A 6000-nucleotide genomic window follows, 5' to 3' on the forward strand; every position below is an offset into this window, starting at 1 on the left:
ATATCAGACTTTCCAACCCAACCTTGAAAACATCAACACTTAAACAAATAAAGAAGGCACTGATTTTCCAGCAGTAACCTATTTATTTATGACTAGTGACTCTTACTAAAACAAAGCCTCAGACAGCGTGTGCCGCCAACACTTTAGCAAATTTGAACCGGGTTTTCCTTTTCCCCATCCCCAGCAAGTGTAAGCACCTGCCCTTCGCACTCACCCACCGGCATCTGGGGTAACCGCCCCAAAGCCATCCCCAAGGATAATTCTGATGCCATTTTCCCTAGCTTTCATTTTCTCTGTCATTCCTTCAGCACTGGGGGGAGCAGGCTGGCTCCCTGCAGGAGGCTAGCTCCCTGCAGGTGGGTCCCAGAGGCAGTTGGCTCTTGAGTGCTCTGTGGGTTCCTTGCACTTTTCTGAGCCAGGTAAACATCTTGGGAGGTACATTAAAGTGTTTAAACTTTAGGCTGAAAATAAATAAATCATCCATTTCCTGAGAACTGCATTACTCTGTGTATGGTGTGGGTTCGGATTTCAGCTGACCATGCTCACCAGCATGGGGCAACTGTCAGCTGGCAAATCCTCACCTGAGGGCCTGGTGCAGTGCAAGTGGGCTAACCTGTGGCTGTGACTCACCACAGGACTCACAAGGGACAGACAAGGGCCAGTGCAGGGGAAACGTTACCACAGTTCTCAGAGGGACCATGTCTGAGAGAGCACTGTAGATAGTTGAGGTATCCTTATTACATTTTAATTTGTTATTTCATAGGAGAGGCACATCACTACACACATAGAGAAGTGAGAGGACAACATGTGGGTCCTGGGACTGTCACTTCTGAAACTCTTGGAGGCTGATGTCCTTCTTGGCTTGTGTCACCTTTCTTCATCTTCAAAGTCAATAGTGTACCATTCTCAAATATTTCCTTCTCCATTTTGGCTTCTGCAGCCACTCCACCCTCTGAAACTCTGAATTTTGTGTCTCCCTCTAAGAAGGACATTGGTGACTGCACAGGACTCAAGTGGAGACTCTTAGGTACTCTCTTGGCTCTAAATCCTTACCTGAAACCTACTTGCAATGCCCCCTTACTATGTGAGACAGGGTCAAAGGGTTCAATCACAGGTATTTGCATATTTAACTAGTCTCTATCCCTGCTCTGTGGGAACTGGCCAGTGGCAGATGGCTTCCAAGCAATGGTCTTTTATACTGGCTACCGTGATAGAGCTTTTCTTCTGAACTACTTGTAAAAACTGATGGGAGAAATACCGTACATAAAGGAGCCAGCAGACTCTGTAATGAATGGGAAATGTGAAAGAAAGTTCTAGAATGTTCTAAATATAAATAACATTCAGCCACTGGAATACTTGAGATGTAACTGAGTAGAGAAACTTTATGATCATTGTTAAAGCCGACTGCACATTTAAAAGATCTCAACCCTGAGGCAAACACACAGAGGAATGTGGACATTGTTTATCCCAAATATCCATGTGGGCTCCTTACTCTTTTCTTGGAGGCTACACGATGTTGTTGTTGTTGTTATTATTATACTTTTTAAATATCTGCAAAAAACAAGAATGACTCTGCCATCAGAAAGCTTGCCTGGTAAAAACAGAGGGTCTCTGAGGTCAGAGTGACCGGGAGGTCCCAGGGGGTGACTGTTCCTTGGAGAAGGGACTGTGACAGCTGTCTGTGAGCTCCTGTGGCTGTCAAGTCCTGCTGTCCTATGTGCTCAGGTCCTAGATTTCCCTTCTTTCTGTGTCCCTTCCCTGACAGACAAGTTGGGACTTCTGAGGGAGGTAGATGGGCCCACTGAGCCATCTTGGACAATGAGGCTCAGTTTCCAAGATGGCACACTGATAGTTGGTTACCCCTAGGCCTCTGCTGAGGTCAGGAAGAGATGGTGAAGGCAGAGTCTGGACAGGAGAACGTACCCTGTCTTCTTGTGTGGCAAAGGGAACACATGAGAAACCACAGTTTGAGGATCTCCACGAAACAAAGGAGAGCAGGCCTGAGCCCACCCATCCTGGGATGGAAATGAGTGACAGCTAGCTTGGCACACAGAAGGAGTGGGAAAAATGGGTGCATTCAAAGATGGTAGGCCAGCCAGAACCTTGTGAACAACAGGAGGGAAACTGTCACACCACAGAAGCTTCTGACCAGCCAACGCTTTCCACTGGAAGAAACGTACCTACCGTAATATAAGTTAAAGAGCCATGGGTGGTCAGGGTGCTTGAGGGAAGGATGGGAGAACACATGTGCTAGGAGAGTGGAGTGGGGAAGTACTGGGACTAGAAAGGGTTAAACAGGGGTGGGGTGTCAACCAGCACTTACGATACAGGAAAAAGCCAAAGAAAGACATACTAAATAATGCAGCAACTATGAGATTTAGTTAATTTTTTAAAACCTCTAAAAATAGGTAAGAATGGGAATGTATCTTAAACCAAAATCCCGGTGCTAGGGGTGGGATAGCTCCCGGTGAGTTACTGGCCAGAGAGAGTCCCCAGCACACACCCAGAGGTTTTTAGAACAATGAAGGCTGTTGTCATGGCTCTTGGGAAATACACCAGAACTGGATGGCATTGCTGACCACACACACTGGACATGAGCATACAGATGAATCAGTCTGGAGCTAAGATGGAAGCCTTCTTCCTGCTGGCTACTGTGCATGGAGCCATGGCTGCTAGGAGAGAGAGGTGTCAGTCATCTTGTCTAGCTCTGGATGCCGACGACTACAGTCTGGGCCTGCCAGGCAATATGCAAGCAACCACTCTCTCATTAGACAGAGGCCTTCTCCTAGGAAGAAATAGGTTCCCGGCACTATGCACTAAGAACAGATCTAGGGCTGAGGATGGTATAAGTCATTGGACAGAACCACTGACATGAAGCTAAATAAATACTGTCTTCTAAATATGTGTGTTTTTAGACTAGCACAGCTGTCCACTCTGGCCAGTAAAGCTTTTTTTTTTTTTTTTTTTTTTTTTTTTTTTTTTTTTTTTGCAATGGGTGACAGTTATTAATACAGAGTCCTAACTGGTCAGATGCAGAGACGAAATGGCTGCCGAGAGTCCCGTCCTAAACTGGGTCCAGGGAACATCACTGAAAAGGGGCCAGAAAGATGGCAAGACCTAGAAACTGGGGAGAAACCCTTTGAAACATCTTCCAGCTCTGACATGGCTGATTTAAGAATGGACACAGACTGTACGCCTACCCACACAAGACACTGCACAAAAAGCACATAAAAATAAGACATGAAATGAAAAGGAAGTTAGTGGACTGTGGGGTAGATAAGGAAGGTTACCCTGGTGGAAGGAACTGTTTATGATACATTATAATACACATTTGTTTGTGTGTGTGTGTCTATATATACATATGTATGAAATTGTCAAAAACTTAAATTATCAAAAAAGGGAAAGATAGTCCTAATGTCCAGACTTATGAGCTCCGTTTGATGAAGTACGATATCCACCCTCTAGCCTGGTATCTGAGAGAACAGTCAAGTAAGAGAGGATCCTCACACTGTTAGGACTTAAAAGCAGAGTAACAAAAGCAATATATAAGATTACTCACCTAGCATTATCTAAGTCCACAGCAAATAAGTAAGAGTGTAATTGATGTCCTGAGGAGAAAACCCTACTGTTCTGTTTCCAACAACTTAAAGCTGTCTGTGCTGTTGGGACCCTCACCCGTGCGCACCGTCATCCCTGCCTATGTCTGAGCGGTCAGAGAAGAGAACTGCTCAGCTTCGCAGGGTCCTTCCTCCGATGCAGCAACATCAGAAGCCCAGGCACGAATTCAAGACTGAACACGATTATTTTAAGGCCAGGCTTACGGTTCCTTTTGTCAATAATTTTTAAGAATACATTTGAGATGTATCATCTTCCGGCCACACCTCATTTATAAAACAAAACAAAAACTACCACTTACGTTCATATAGAGCTGGGGTGTGGCTCAGTGGTAAAGCACTTGCCCAGCCTGCACAAGGCCCTGGGTTGGATTCCCAGTTCTACAAGAAAAGACTCCCCACACCTAAAGCTTTCACATATTCATAAGCCTCAAACCCACAGAGTGTTCCCGAAGGTGCCGGCTGCTGGCCTCTGCCAATGCTCTCGGATTAGCAGCAATTGCCTTGCAGCGCTGAGAAACCAGCTGTCGGTGGGAAGGAAGCCCTCAAAGCCATCCTCCCCCGTGGGCTCACCACCATTGTGCCAGAACACAAACCCAAGCCTTTGCTAAGTCAACAGCTACTTAAATGCCACCAACCCCGGCTTCAGTTTGGGGAACAGAAGTGGTTAGTTAGTTTGCGATCCAGCAAGGCTCCACGTCAACTGAACTCCCCCCACCTCCCATTTAGTTCAGGCTTCAGGAAAGAGATCAGTATGCCACCCTACCCCTGCCCTCTGCTCTCCCGGGACAGCTAACCTAATGAAAAGGTTGACTTTGCCTTCCCATATGATTCAGTTCATACAGTAGAATGATTCCCACACAGTAACCGTCTGCCAGTTGTCCCAACCTCAGGCAGCATGCGATCTCTCGTCTAAACTCAGAGAGTCCCACTAGGTGATGGGGCCTTCCCTGACCAGCATGCCAAGTTCCTTTTGGAACAAAGCAGAGCTTCCTGCAAAGCTCAAAAGTCTCAGGGAATGCTGACTTGGCAAGGTAACTACTTTAAAGGAAATGGAGTTTCCCCTGGCCGAATATGTTTTGTAATCCCAGATTTAAAGACGTTTTCCCTCACTATCCAATCAGGCATATTTACTAATTTACTGCTCCCTGTCCACTGAAGGCCCTACTCATGTTAATCGTTACCTGGGACTCTCAGTCAAACCTAGAACTTCTCGACATGGTAGGTTTTACCAGCTAGCTGGCTTTGCGGATTCTCTACCTCTGCCTTCCAAAGTATGGGTGGAACGCCACGCAACCCTGGCATTTATGGGGGTTTCTGGGGATCTGAACTCTGGTCCTCACACTTGTGAGCTTCAGCACTGAGCCCCTTCCCCAGCTTCCTTTATCCCTTTGAGATAAGGTAGACCAGGCTGCCTCAAACTCATAATCTTTTGGCCTCTGTCCCCTGAGTAGCTCGCAGTACAGGCATGTACCACCACACCCCATTTACTACATATGAAGTACACCCGTGCCCACTCTGTCCCCTTCTCCTGGCCTTATTGCCTGGCCCCTCACAGCCCAGCCTGGACTCACCTGCAGCCTTTACCGTGGCTGTGTCCTGCACATGTGTCTGTCTTAGGGCTAGAGCTACTGCAAACTGTCCTTGCCCCACCGTGGTAAATAATGGACTTTGACTGTAGCATTGATTGATTGGGTGACAGAGTAGCCAGGGTTGGAGGCACCCTAGTGACTCTTTGCACAAGAAAGGGGAGTCCAGGGCACATTCCAACCCTGTCAGCATTGGCTTAGCCTCTGGCAGTGTAAAATGGAGCCCTGCGAGCTTCTGCTACCAGCTGCAATGTTATTGGTGGCCTGTGACTTCAAAGGCCTCTCCTTTTCCATGGCTGGGCCAGGCTGTCTGCTGAGCAGAAGGCCCATCTGTGCCAGGGTACTGGGGACTCCTGGGAGCTGGGCCCAGCTTACCCTTACCTCTTTCTTTCATATGCAAAAAAAAAATGTCTTTCCCAATTTACTGTGTCCAGAGCACACAGAAGGCACACAGTCGGCCTGCCTGGGAGACTTCTTAGACCAGTGTGCCCCAAGTTTATAGATAAGATTCTTCTGCTCAAAGATGTGTTCGCTGTTGCGGCTAGCTAGGGCTCTTCTCTTCTCATAGTAGAGAAAGTCCTTTCAAGGGTGTGGTCAGGGTAACTCTGGATTCTCACTTGCTCTTTCTCTCTTTCTCATCTATCAAAGGGGGTGACACTAGAGCCTGGCCACTGCCTCACAACTGTCTAGAGGTTAATTATGAAGGAACAGGTGACAGAACTCCTGTCAGAAGTCATCAGTCAATCCATACTGCTGGTACCTTTCTGTAGCAGGTCTGAAACTCAACCAAGGATTGT

At 47.1% G+C, this 6000-nt stretch overlaps 1 long non-coding RNA gene across 5 annotated transcripts in view; it reads right to left on the reverse strand.

Annotated features, from left to right (window-relative positions):
- Nucleotides 1–5281, reverse strand: part of Gm30117 — a 66427-nt gene extending 61146 nt beyond the window's left edge. For all 5 annotated transcript variants that reach the window (XR_877085.1, XR_877086.1, XR_877084.1 and 2 more), the window contains exon 1: nt 5189–5281. This is a non-coding gene — a long non-coding RNA (predicted gene, 30117). The remainder of the gene's footprint in view (nt 1–5188) is intronic.
- Nucleotides 5282–6000: the final 719 nt, after the last annotated feature.

This window comes from Mus musculus, chromosome 17 (assembly GCF_000001635.26).
Source record: "Mus musculus strain C57BL/6J chromosome 17, GRCm38.p6 C57BL/6J".
Lineage (NCBI taxonomy): Eukaryota > Metazoa > Chordata > Mammalia > Rodentia > Muridae > Mus > Mus musculus.